Genomic DNA, 14,196 nt, shown 5'->3' on the forward strand with positions numbered 1-14,196 from the left:
CCGCTCCTCACAAACGCGCACTCCCGTCAGCGGCCCCTGGGACGCGCGCAGGCACGCGCGTGGCAAGGAGCGCTCGCGTCACGCCGCCGTCGGCGCAGCGCCCAAGCGCCGTGTCTCGTTGGCAAGTCAGTGCGTGCGCGCGCCCGATACACCTCAGATTTTGCAATCCGGGAAGTGGAAAGAGGCAGTGAGAAGGATGACTAACCGCTACGGCAAGTCGGCGTCGCTGGCAGTTGAGGCATGGCGGGAATTGTAGTCTTAGGCGTGTTTGTGGTTTCCGAGGCGCCACGAAAGGGGAAGTAGTCAGCGCCGCTACACATCTGTGAAGAGGAAGAAGGAAGCAAAGAAGTGTCACTCTGACCAGACTATGCTATCGTCGGCTTCATTGAGCCCTTAAATGTGAAGATAGTCTTCCCCACATGAGATAAAATGAAATTTATAGGGATCCATTCCAAGGCTTTGGTTTCTTTTGAATTTAACCCGACCTTGTGAAAAAAAGATAAAAACTCCGACAATCACTTTTTGTAATATATAGTCCAGGCGCCTGACGACAGATGTTAGAATGTCGGCCTTCAGTAATTTCATGGACATTAGCTGGATATTATTAAAAAATGTCAAAATAGTAGTTATGCCATGCCACATCTGCTTTTTTGAAGTTGCATATGTGATTACAATAAACATTCTACGTCAATTAAATTTCTCTCCAGCAGTACAACCATTTGGCAATCTTTGAAGGATTAAGGAGGTGATATAAAAATACACTTTTCCTAAAATATTTTACCTAAAAATAGCTAAGAAACTGCACTCCAGTTTTTGTACATTTTTTCATCCAAGTCTCTCAGTTATTATATACTGAAACAACACTGATTACAGTTAGTTGTTGCTTATATAGGGCACCATTTCTCAGAAAGAATTAGAGTTGATTTTTGTGTATGTTACTGGGGAATGAACCCAGGGTTGCTTTACTACTGAACTACATCACAGCCCCTTCTTATTTGACAGGGTCTCGCTAAATTGCTGAGGCTGACCTCAAACTTGAAATCATCTTGCCTCAGACTCCTAGCCACTGCCATTAGAAGCATTGACCACCGCTACTGCTCCAGTTGTTCACTAACATCAACTTGAACTGCACTTCTTAAATTTCAATCAACCAACAAAAAGCTAGAAGGATTTGGTGTTTCTGTGTTTGTTTGATTGCAGTACTGTGCTAGGGACAAACTACCAATGAGCTACATCCCTAGCCCTATTTGTTTGTTTATTTAATTTTGAGACAATCTATCTCTATGTTGCCCTTGAATTTGCAAATCTTCTGCCTCAGCCTCCTGAGTTGCTGGGATTACACCTTCCTATAGATTTTGAATGTTTTTACCATAAAGAAATTATGAGATGTGTTTAACTTAATTTAAACATGATGTATGTATACATGCATCAGAATATCACATGGTATGTCATTACTATATAGAATTTTTATGTATCAGTTAAAATTAACTTAAATAAAATTTCAGTTAATGTAGAGATTCTTCTAGTAGAACTATGTCTTTAATTATTCCTAGTGTTAGAATTAAATATTATATGAATCATTTATAGCTTTTCATTCATTCATCAGATGTTTAGCTACTGTGAACTAGGCATTGTATTTGGCATTGATGAAGTGAGATAGACAAGGACCCTGTGACTGTACAGTTTAGTAAGTAGTAAGTAGGGAGGATGTTTGAACAAGTGGTTGTTAGTAACGATGAATGCCACAAGAAGGAAAATTCAGAATGCTGTAAGAATGTGTGATGATGAAACCAAACATGAAGTAAAGATCAGAAACCCTTTATGAGAAAATGACCTCTCAAAGGAACTCTAGCTAGAGAAGAATCATTCCTGACATAGGAATCACCTTTGTGAAAGCTGCCAAGCAAGCAAACAGTGCACTTGGGGTTGGGGGTAAGCTCAGTGGTAGAATGCTTGCTTAGCATGTGTGAGCCACTGGGTTCTATCCTCAGTACTGCAAACCAACAAACAAGGCAAGCAAACACCCACAGTGCACTTGAAGAATGAACAATGCCCTTTGCGGCTGGAATATAGAAAGGGAAATAAGAAAAAAGAAAGGAAGGAAAGGAATTTCTCATTAAATCTTTAATTTTCAGCTGCAGAAGCATGACAAGTATTTTTTATTGCCAGTTTTATGACTTTAACTTTTTCAGTTTGGTCAATCCAAGTCTTCTTACAGGATTTTTTTCTTATTTATTTATTCATTTTGTTTTCATAAGTGGATTGACATTGACATTTTACTAAAGTAAATATACAGCACATTTAGAAGATTTCTGGAGCATGTCTTAATTTTAAATTTTGTTTCAAACATTATAATTGTGGGGTACAGACTTAAATCTAAATATTCACACACATTATATAATCAAATCAGTAAGTTGTATATGCTTCACCTCAAACATTTTTGTTAATATGGGAAGCAACTTAAGAATACTTTCTTCTAGTTATCCTGGAATATATAGAATATTTTAATAGCTAGTCTCCCTAGTATGTGATACAGCCATAAAATTTATATTCCCTATTTGTGTCTATTATCTCCTCAGAATACTCCCCACACTCGGGGAGCCATAATTGTACTCTGTACTTAAATGAGATCAACATTTTTAAAAAAAATTTTACACATCAGAATCAGCAGTGTTTGTTACTTCTTGTGTAACTTATTTCACTTTATTCAGTTTTCTGTAGGTTAAAAAGACATAATTTTATTTTTATAGTAAAATTGAGCATCTTTTCAAAACAAAGAAGGGAAGGAAAGAAGGAAGGAGCAATGGAAAGAAAAAAGAAAGTACGGTACAAATGAGATAGTAAGACAGGCAAGGAGCAGATCAGACAAGGACTGTTCAGGATTGCAGACATTTTTCTAAGAATTGTAGAAAGCCTTTAACGAATTATAAATACAGTTGTTACAGTTAATACTTGGGTTTTAGGGCTGGGATTGCGGCTCAGTGGTAGAGTGCTTGCCTAGCATGCACGAGGCACTGAGTTCGATCCTCAGCACCACATAAATGTAAAATTGTGTCCACCTAGAACTAAAAAAATAAATATTAAAAAAACAAACTTGTGTTTCAAAGTTGCACTACGGCAAATACTTTTTATGAAATACCTTGTATAAGCAGTGAAATATAAAGAGACCAATTAAGAAGCTATTATCACCTGGCTCGGTGGTGCAAGCACGTAATCCCAGTGACTAAGGAGGCTAAGGCAAGGTTTGCAAGTTGAAGACAGCCTCAGCAAGATTTTAAAGAACTAAAATGTGGCTGGGGATGTGGCTCAAGCAGTAGCACGCTTGCCTGGCATGCGTGTGGCCCGGGTTCCATCCTCAGCACCACATATAAACAAAGATGTTGTGTCCACCGAAAACTAAAAAATAAATATTAAAATTCTAAAAATAAAAAAAAAAAAGAATTGAAATGGCTGGGGATATAGGTCAGTGGTAGAGTGACCCTGGTTTAATACTCAGTAACCCTCCTACCCCTGCAAAAGAGGCTCCTCTCTGCATGAGGAAGATGGAGAAGTGAATAGATTTGACATTTTGGAGGAAGGCCCGATAGGTTTTCTTTCATTTTTAGTTTTAGTTGTAGATGAACACAATACCTTTATTTTATTTATTGATTTTTGTGTGGTGCTGAGAATCGAACCTAGTGCTTCATATGTGCTACTCAAGTGCTCTACCACGGAAATACACTTAGTCCGGCTTCCATAGATTTTGATTATTGATTAGACACATAAATGTCAAGAGGAGTCTTAGGGTTTCTGCTTTTTTTTGGGGGGGGGCGGTATTAGATATTGAACCCAGGGGTGTTTTACCTCTGAGTTACATTCCCAGACCTTTTTATTTTTTGAGACAGGGTCTCGCTAAATTGCTTAGGGACTTACTAAATTGTTGGGGCTGACCTCATACCTCAACCTCATGAGTTGGCAGAGATTACAGGTGTGTACCACCACACCCAGCCTGGGGTTTTTGTCTTGAGAAACTGTAATAGTATATAGGGAACACTAACGGGAAGAGTATGATGGTGGAAAGGAGTATGTGATAAGATGTGAGTTCAATATTAGACAAGTGTTTGAAGTGCTAGAGAGTCAGTAATATGGAGATGTTACCTGCAGATACTATTAGACTTGGAGCTCAGGAAACAGCTCATGACTAAAGATAGGAATTTGAGATTTCTGTATATACCAGGATGAGGCACTGGAGGGTGCTGACGCCTAAGGAGGTGGGGAAAAGTGAGACAAGACAAGGATACGACTGAGGTCTTAAAATGTCCATAAACTTAGCAAGAGCGATTTTGGTGGGTTTCTCTGTGTGGAAGCTGGATGGCAGGGGTTTGAAGAGCAAGAAGAGATAAAGAAGGGAAGTCAATAAATATGAAGAGAAGGAGGAAGAAAAAGACATTATTAGCTGGACAGAGATTTGGATTGGGAAAGACGATGTTTTAAAGATGGGAGCGACGTACAAGGTTAAATGTAAATGGAAGGAGCTATTCTTGGAGAGATTAAATACACAGCAAAGAGGTAGGCCCTGCCAAAATGGGAGGGAAAATGGAATATATGGCAAAATAGCCTACCCAAAAATAGCCTGCCCAGCTATTGTTCTTCTACTGGGCCCTCCAATATTCCTGCTAGCCAAGTATACTTTCTCTGAAGCAAAACTGCCAGATATTTGCTTTTTCAACCTCCTCTTGAAATCACTAGGGCCTTGTGGAAAGGAGGGGGAACAGGAAAAGTTTTCCTAATAAGAACAACAATAATGAAAGACACCTGGAATAAAGTAAAAGGCTTTTTTTGCTGGATGTCCTAGCCCTTTTTATTATTTTGAGACACGATCTCACTAAATTGCCCAGGCTGGCCTCAAACTTGCAGTCTTTTTTTTTTTTTTAAAGAGAGAGGGAGATAATTTTTTTCTTTTAATATTTATTTTTTAGTTTTCGGCAGATACAACATCTTTGTTTGTATGTGGTGCTGAGGATCAAACCCGGGCCGCACGCATGCCAGGTAAGCGCGCTACCGCTTGAGCCACATCCCCAGCCCCCAAACTTGCAGTCTTCTTGCCTCAGCCTCCTGAGTTGCTGGAATTATAGGCCTGCACTGCCATGGTGCCCAGCTAGATGTGTTTGTATGCAAATGATGCCTGGTACTGCTGCAGCCATCTTGTGGCCATGAGGAGAGACCATGCCTATAAGAGTAGCAGAATAGAATATGGAAAACATGTGTGTTTATGGTGACATCACAGAGCTCTTAAACCACCTCTGGGACTGCTCAGCCTTCATAGTTCTTGTATTGAGGGATAATAACCATCCTCATTGGTTAAGTGACTGGAAGTTGGTTATAGCTGCCATTCTAAAGAATCAGAGTTTGGGCCTGGGGATATAGCTCAGTTGGTAGAGTGCTTGCCTCACACGTATAAGGCCCTGGGTTCAATCCCCAGCACCACACACACACAAAGAATCAGTAGTCCAGTGAGGGTGTGAGGAAAAGGGCACACTCATACATTGCTGCTGGAAATGAAAAATGGTACAGGCAGTATGGAGATTCCTTGGAAAACTGGGAATAGAACCACCTTTTGACCCAGCTATCCCACTCCTCAGCCTAAACCCAAAGGACTTACAAGCAGCATACAACAGGGACACAGCCACAACAGTGTTTATTACAGCACAATTCACAACAGCTAAACTGTGGAACCAACCTAAATGCCCTTCAGTAGATGAATGGATAAACAAAATGTGATCTATATATACAATGGAATATTATTCAGCATTAAAAGAGAATAAAATCATGGCATGTGCAGGTAAATGAATGGAGGCGGAGAATATAATGCTAAGCGAAGTTAGCCAATCCCCCAAAAAACAAATGCCGAATGTCTTCTCTAAGGATGCTGATTCATAATGGGGATGGGTTCGGGAGCATGGGAGGAATAGACAAACTTTAGATAGGGCAAAGGGAGGGAGGGGAAGTAGGGGTAGAAGGGTAGGAAAGACAGTGGAATAATGTGGACATCATTACCCTAAGTACATGTATGAAAATAGCAATGGTGTGACTCTACTTTGTTGTCAACCAGAGACATGAAAATTGTGCTCTATCTGTGAAATATGAATTGAATTGCATTCTGCTGTCATGTATCACTAATTAGAAAAAAATACAATTTTAAAAAGTTAAAGAAAGAATCAGAGGCCAGGCAGATAGGAAAAACACTCAATTTTTAATAAATAAAGGAAAGAAAAAATAACAATGGACTTAAGTTTATAAGTTTCAGGACAATAATTTGAGGAAATTTTCACTTGAAGACTTTAGCTGTTTTTCCCCCTATATGAAGGAGAGGTCATTTGCTGATAGAAGAGAGGTGAGGAAATTAGCGCCAAGGGTACAGGGAACAGGGTTTGAAGTAATGTTGAGTGCAGGGACAGGAAAGCATAGAATGCCAGAGAGTGCTGAGGGCCAGGTGAAATTGGTGAACCTAAAGTTGCCAGTTGTGTGATTTTCTCGAGTGGTAATTCAATCCTTGGGTGCAGGCATTTATAAAGTAGATGCTTGGATTATTGCAGGTTTGTGGGTACTAGACAGTGAGGAAAAAAAAAAGAAAAAGGGAGTTTAGGATATAAGCAACCAAATGGGGGTACCTGGATTTTAAATTGGTTGGGGAGGGAAATGAATGCAGAAAGGAGCTAATTGATTTAAGGAGGTGAAAAAAAAAAGTGGAGGAGAATTAATGTCCTAAAGGGCAAAGGGTGGGCAGAAGACTGGTCAGCCATGTGGGTTTTTTTTTTTTTTTTGGTGGGGGGATATACTAGGGATTTTGTGGTTTTTGGGTTTTTGTGCTGGGGATGGAGCCCAGGGCCTTGTGCATGCAAGGCAAGCACTCTACCAACTGAGCTATATTCCCAGCCCTATACTAGGGATTTAACCAGGGGCATTTATCACTAAGCCACATCCCTAGCCCTTTTAAATATTTTCATTTTGAGACAGGTCTCACTAAATTGCTGAGGCTGGCCTCAAACTTGTAATTCTTTTGTTTCTGCCTCCCAAGTCCCTGGGATAACAGGTATGCACACCAATATGGGATTTTAAAATGTTAAAATTCTTCGGGGAGGACATGGACCCAGTCAGGAATTATGGAAAGGATTCTTGAGTTTGAATCATATAGATGCTAGTGAATACGATACATAAAAATGCAATTGCTATAGCATTAGCAAGGCTTGAGGCAGTAACAAAAGTAGTTAAACCTTTGAACTCTGGAAACAGCCTGCCCAGTTCATGAATGCCATTACCTTTTATTAGATGAGTAACCTTGGACAAATTTTCTCACCTCTCTTACACTTCATTTGTACTACCAATAAATTGGGGTAACAATAGAATTTGTACTTTCAACCACTCTCTGGCACTTACAATCACATAGCAACCCTTGTAAATGCCTTAGAAAATATTTGGTACATGGTAATTAACTGCTTTATAAATGTGAGCTATTAGTTTTGACTGCCTGCCAAAATCATGCTTAAGAAAACTACATATATGCCTTACAGGATTCAAAGTATTTGTCTCTGGCATTTTTTTCTTCATTTAATCATCAAACAAATATTTATTGAGAAAGGCACTATTGGTGTGGGGGATTTATTAGTAAACAGAAGCAATAGACACTCTCCTTGTTTCTGAAGATTATATTCTGATGGGTAGAAAAACATTAAGCAACTTAATTGGCCAGTTACTCATATAATTACCATTGTGATAAATGCTTTAAAGAGGAAGCACAGGAAATGATTAGTTTAGTATTATTGGCAGAAATGATTAATTTGGAGGACTGAAAAGGGAGCTCTGGAGGAAGAGTAGGCTACCTAAAGGAACAATATTTGAATTGAGATCTCAAGTATGAGTACAAATTAAACAGAAGTTGGAGGGCAGGGTGGGAATAAGTTTTCCAGGCAGAGGGTAAATTTCATGTGGAAATATCCTCATATTTCAGTGGCTTAACACCAAGGTTTATTTCTCATTCACTGGACAGACTAATAAATGGCACCTAGAGCCTGGCATTGGTGCAAGGGACTGTTCCACATAGTCATTGAAAAACTCAGGATCTTTGTACCCAGGGGCTCTATCTTTCCTTGACATCTTTAGATCTGCCTGTAGCCCATAAATAATTTTCAGTATCCACAGATAACCTGGAGATTTAGTTAATAATGCAACTTCTAATTCAGTAGGCGTGGAGTGGGACTTAAGATTCTGCATTTCTGTCAAGTTCTCTGGTGATACTGATACTTGCTAGTTTATAAACCTACCCTGGTTAGCAAGAGCCTCTCTGGAGTTTTAGGGAGAGGGGATGGAAGTATATGTATCATTTCTGCTTTTATTTCATTGGTCAAATATAGACATATGGCTCACCAAAGTACAGGTGGCTGGAAAACCTAGTCTGGTAATATACCAGGGTAGAGAGAACCCCAATTCTGTTACAGACTGGGAAAATTCCAGTTTCAAGTGGATAACCACTATGTAGAACCCTTGAAATGAGAATGTGGTATGTGTGAGGAATGTAGGAAAGTTCAGTTGGACTAAATCCTAGAAGAGAGAGAGCATTTGCTGGATAAACATATAGAAGTAGCAAGGGCCAAAGCTGGCAAGACTTAAGAGGATTTAGGGTGATGGAAAGTGACATGATCAAGGGGCTGGGGATATGGCTCAAGTGGTAGCGTGCTTGCCTGGCATGCATGAGGCACTGAGTTCAATCCTCAACACCACATAAAAATAAAATAAAGATTTTTTTAAAAAAGTGACATGATCAAGGTTTGCATTTTTGAAAGTTCACAGTAATTGCAGTGTATGGACAGTGGATGATAAGGGAAAGAAGGGCAAATGGAGAGAGCACTCAGAACCATTGCCACTGTCCAGGTGACAAATTGAACAACTTCTTCTTTCTTCTTTCTTCTTCCTCCTCCTCCTCCTTTCTTCTTCTCCTTCTTCTTCTTCCTCTTCCTTCTTCTCCTTCTTCTTCTTCCTTCTCCTTCTCTCTTTCTCTCTCTCTCTCTCCCCCCCCCTTTCCTTTTCTGATATTGAGGATTGAACCCAGGGATTCTCTCCTACTGAGTGGCTGGGATTACAGGCATATGCCACTGTGCCCAGCAAACTTTACTCTTAAATTATACAACCCATTCTTAATTCTCACTATATTTGTAGTCTTTGATTGATCAACACTTATTCAGTATCTACTGTTCATAAGATTCTTCTGGATATCAAAGATACAGCACCTTATCCCAGTTTTCTAGGATAGCATTGCTGATAGAATTTTCTGCAATGAAGGAAGTGTTCTGTATCTGCTATGTTCCATATGATAGTTACCAGTCACATATGGCTAATGAGCAGTTGAAATGTGGCTAGTGCAACTGAGATACTGAATTTCTATTTTATTTAATATTAATTAATTTAGATACATGTAGCTAGTGGCTGCCATTTTGGATAATACAGCTTTAAAAGTTGGAATAAAATGTTTACAAGGATGACTAACAACACCAGACAGTACCGAAGTCCCCCCTTATCCATGGAGGGTATGTGCCAAGACCTCTAGTGGATGAAGCTGGGGGTAGTACCAAATCCTACATATACTGTTTTTTCCTATACATACATATGATAAAGTTTAATTTATTAGACACAATAAGGGACTAACAATAATAATAAAATAGAACAATTATGACAAAATACAGATAAGAGTTATTTGAAGATAGTATCTCTTCCACTCAAAATGTCTAATTGTATTTTTTGGCAGTGGGTGGGTACTGGGGATTGAACTCAGGGGCATTCGACTACTGAGCCACATCCCCAGCCCTATTTTGTATTTTATTTACAGACAGTGTCTCACTGTGTTGCTTAGTGCCTTGGTTTTGCTGAGGTTGGCTGTGAATTTGCAATCCTCCTGCCTCAGCCTCCAGAGCTGCTGGGATTATAGGCATGTGCCACCATGCCTGGTTGTATTCTCACTTAAAGGAAATACTTTATGGCTTTTCTTTGTCATATCCAAATTGACAATCTCACTACTCTTGAACTTTAGGGCCATTATTAAATAAAATAAGGCTTACTTGAACACAAGCTCTGAAATAAGTGACAGCCAATCTGATAACTGAGATGGTTACTAGTAACTAATGGTTAGGTGGTATATAAAGCATACATACTGTGGTCAAAAGGATGATCCAATCATAGCTAGAAGAACAGACTGGATTTTATCATACTACTCATTATGGTGCACAACTTAAACCATGAATTGTTTATTTCTGGAATTTTCATTTAATATTTTTGATCAATGGGAAATAGAACCACAGAAAGTGAAACCATGGATAAGGAGGGACTACTGTATGTGATGAAGTCCAAATAAGTCACATAGTGCAGTATAAACTGTTATATGCAATTAAGAAAGGGGTACTGAGTTTAGAGCATCATCTCTGGATCTGGAGTTCCAAACTGAATGAACTGATTTATTAGCTTTTAATTTTTTTTCTCCTAAGCTTCATGAAAATTTAGTTTGTAGTACAGTGGATTAGATGAGATTATATGTGTATGGACATCAGGTGGTTCCACCTGTCCAGTGTTCATTCCTTCACCCAGTGATCACAGCATTTTAGTTTCTTCTTTCCTCTCAGTTTCTGTAGCCTGGGTGATACCACTCATCCCTGTCCTCTAAAAAGTGAAGTACATGAGTCTGGCTGGTCAACTCATTCCTTTCTGAGTACCATGATGGATTCAGAGAGGTCTCTTGCCCTGAAATGGACCAATAATACCCAATTTCAGTAGTTTAAGCAATGGCTGATGACTGCCTGGACCAGGGTGTTGGTAATGTATATGAAGTAAATATAGATGAAGTAGTGTCAGTGGGATTTTTCTTATTAAGTATTTGTGTTTGTGGTAAATTGTTTTCAAAGATATCTCCTATTATTATTATTATTATTATTATTAATTTTGCCATTTCTCTTGAGAGATGATTTATTTCCTTAGTACTTAATTCTAGGCTAGTCTTCTGACATATTTTTGACTAGTAGAATGCAACAGAAATGATGGTCTGGAATTTTCCAGACCAAGTTTTAAGAGGCCTTTAACTTTTCTAGTTCTTAGGGAAGTTACGTAAAGATGTCTAGGACACAGTTGCTGGGGAAGATGAGACATCTCTTGAAGAGGTATCAGAGCTGAGAGCCAGACCATATACCACAGGCCTGTGAGTAAGGCCACTTTGGAACTTTCAGCCCAGCCCTGCCCTAGTTTAGGGCAGCTGATATTAGGTGGGAAAAGCCAAGCCATCCTCTAAGTCCTCCCCCAAATCCCTGACCCACAGGATTGTTGCTTGCTTGCTTGTTTCCTTCCTTCCTTTATTTATTTATTTTCGAGGTGCTGGGGATTGGTTAGGTCCTTGCTAGGAAAAAACTCTACCACTGAACTGCTTTCCAATCCAGGAATGTTGCTTTAAACACTAAATTCTGGGATGTTTATTAAGCAACAAGATACAGCTGAAACAGTGCTTTTTAAAAAAAACATGTTATTATTTAGGTAACAGTGTCTAATCAGATTATTTTATATATATATATATATATATATATATATATATATATATATATATATATATATTATCTAATTCAATGCTTTACCTGTATACAAGTCAAGCACTCTACCAACTGAGCTATATCTCCAGCCCCTATTTTTTCTTTACACACTCCCATGCTGCTATGCATGTTTATGAAATCAAACGAAAATGAATCCAAGTGTAGGCATTGAAGAGGGATATAAAAAACCACATACAATGCAGTGTAGGCATATGTGGGCATGGGGGTGGATTAAAGGGCAATTGTACTGTTTTTTAGGTCTATTGGCCAGAATGCATGCATGTGAGCCTCAGGTTCTATTTTAGCACTAACTCATAAAAGCTTCTAGGATCCCAAACATCAGGACCAGCTTTGAATCATGCTAGCATGTAAAGTACCTTTGTGCTAGTTCTGCACTGGCACTAGAAGACAGAATCCATGCCCTCTGCCTTTGAAGACTGTGGACACCATATCCTAACATCTATTGGAAGAATTGAAGGGGGTCTGGCCAACCTCATGAGGATCTAATGGCTGGCTTCTGCAAGTTGTGTGTATTTGTGTGTACCTTGCACATGCTAGATAATTGCTTTCCCACTGAGCCACATCCTATCCCTGCTGAAATCTTACATTTTTCAGTTGCTGACATGTGACGAATCCAACTGAGATGTTTCCCCGGCAGCTGTAGATGTAATGCCTTGATTCTTCCTAAGCCACTCAGGAATTGTGGTTTATATACTGTGTCTCCACATTATTCACATGCCCCAGGTCTCTCCCTGATGGGATCTGGAAAATGTTTTTTAGCTTGGGAGGAGGAATCTCCTCCCAAAATGCCAACTTTGATGCCAAAGTGTTTTTTATTATTTTGCAACTTAGGATTGATTGAATGCAGGGGTGCTGTACCACTGAACTATATTCTTAGACTTTTTAAAGTTTTTTTTTTTTTTTTTATCTTTTTGAGACAGGATTTTGCTAAATTGCTCAGGCCAGTTTCTAACTTGTGATCCTCCTGCCTCAGCCTCCCAAGTAGCTGGTATAAGAGTGTGCCACAGCACCTGGCTTAAGTGAATTTTTTATTATTTTTGGCACAATGGCAAACAAATTTTGTGTTCTAAATTCACTATCACATACGGATTTTTTCCATATCCTTCATGGACCAAGGACTTAAAAATCATCAGCTGTGTTTTTATCTAATATATAAAGTAGTAGAAATGGGCAAAAGTTATAAAGTGATCTGTCATTCCCAAAGGCTACTAGAGCTGCTAGTATAGACACAGGACAAAATAACACACTTTATAGGTAGAAGTAACATCTGCCCCTGTTAAATGCACTGGGAAAACCCACAAATAAGGCTTATTTCATCTGAAGCTGTCCTTAGGGAAGTTCAGTCTGTGCTAAGTCACATCTTTTTTTTTTGCGGACACATCTTTGTTTGTATGTGGTGCTGAGGATCGAACCCGGGCTGCACGCATGCCAGGCGAGCGCGCTACCACTTGAGCCACATCCCCAGCCCCTAAGTCACATCTTAAATGTCTTCCTATGTGTGCTTCCACTGCCCACCATTTTTGTATAGTTAAAATCATGGGCTGGGGTTGTGGCTCAGCAGTAGAGCGCTTGCCTCGAACGTGCGGGATAGTCAACAACACGTACAAATAAATAAGTGAAATAAAGGTACTGTGCCCAACTACAACTAAAAAATAAATATCTTTAAAAAAAATCATATTTGACAAAAAAGAACAGGGCAGGGGCTGGGTTGTGGCTCCCGTTGACCACTTGCCTTGCATGTGTGAGGCACTGGGTTCAATTCTAAGCACCACATATAAATAAATTAATAAAATAAAGGTTCATCAACATCTAAAAAAAATAAATAAATAAAAGGAAAAAAGAACAGGGCAACATTCAGACCCAGCTATGTGCACATATTTTTATAAGGTGGGACTGGCAGTTTCACTAATATTACCATGTGATTGTCAGAGAATAGTCTGACCTTTTTATTCTAGTTTCTTACCTATTTCCTTTGCACTGTACTAACTCCTTCAGGATAAACCAAAGGTCTAAAGCCAAAGCCCGGGTTGACTAGGATTCCTACTGTAGTAAAGAGAATATTCAGGGCTGGGGTTGTGGCTCAGTTGTAGAGTGCCTGCCTGGCATGTGTGAGGCACTGGGTTTGATCCTCAGCACCACATAAAAATAAATAAAATAAATGTATTGTGTCCATCTACCCCCCCCCCAAAAAAAAAAATTCAGAGAAATTATTTGCAACAAACCCTGAGGTTGTAGCTTACCTTCATCTCTAGGGAAGAGACTGATTTCCTCTTAGCTGCCAGCTTTTTCATGAAAGCCTGATTTCTTCCATGAAAATCTCTTAAGTATGTTACATTACAACTATGTTACATAGTTGTAATGTTATTTCTTTGAGACATATGATGAATTTGTCTCTCCCTTACTTCACATGGGCAAGGACTTAAGTGGCTTACCATTACTCTAAGCCTAAAATGTTGTAAACTTTTTAAAAATTTTGCACTCTACCATTGAGGTATATCCCCAGCCCAAAAAACTTCTCATAAGGACTATAAGGCTTCTGGATCTGTGCTATTTGTTCAATCTCATCTCCAAGGAATTT

This window comes from Marmota flaviventris, chromosome 11 (assembly GCF_047511675.1).
Source record: "Marmota flaviventris isolate mMarFla1 chromosome 11, mMarFla1.hap1, whole genome shotgun sequence".
Taxonomy (NCBI): domain Eukaryota; kingdom Metazoa; phylum Chordata; class Mammalia; order Rodentia; family Sciuridae; genus Marmota; species Marmota flaviventris.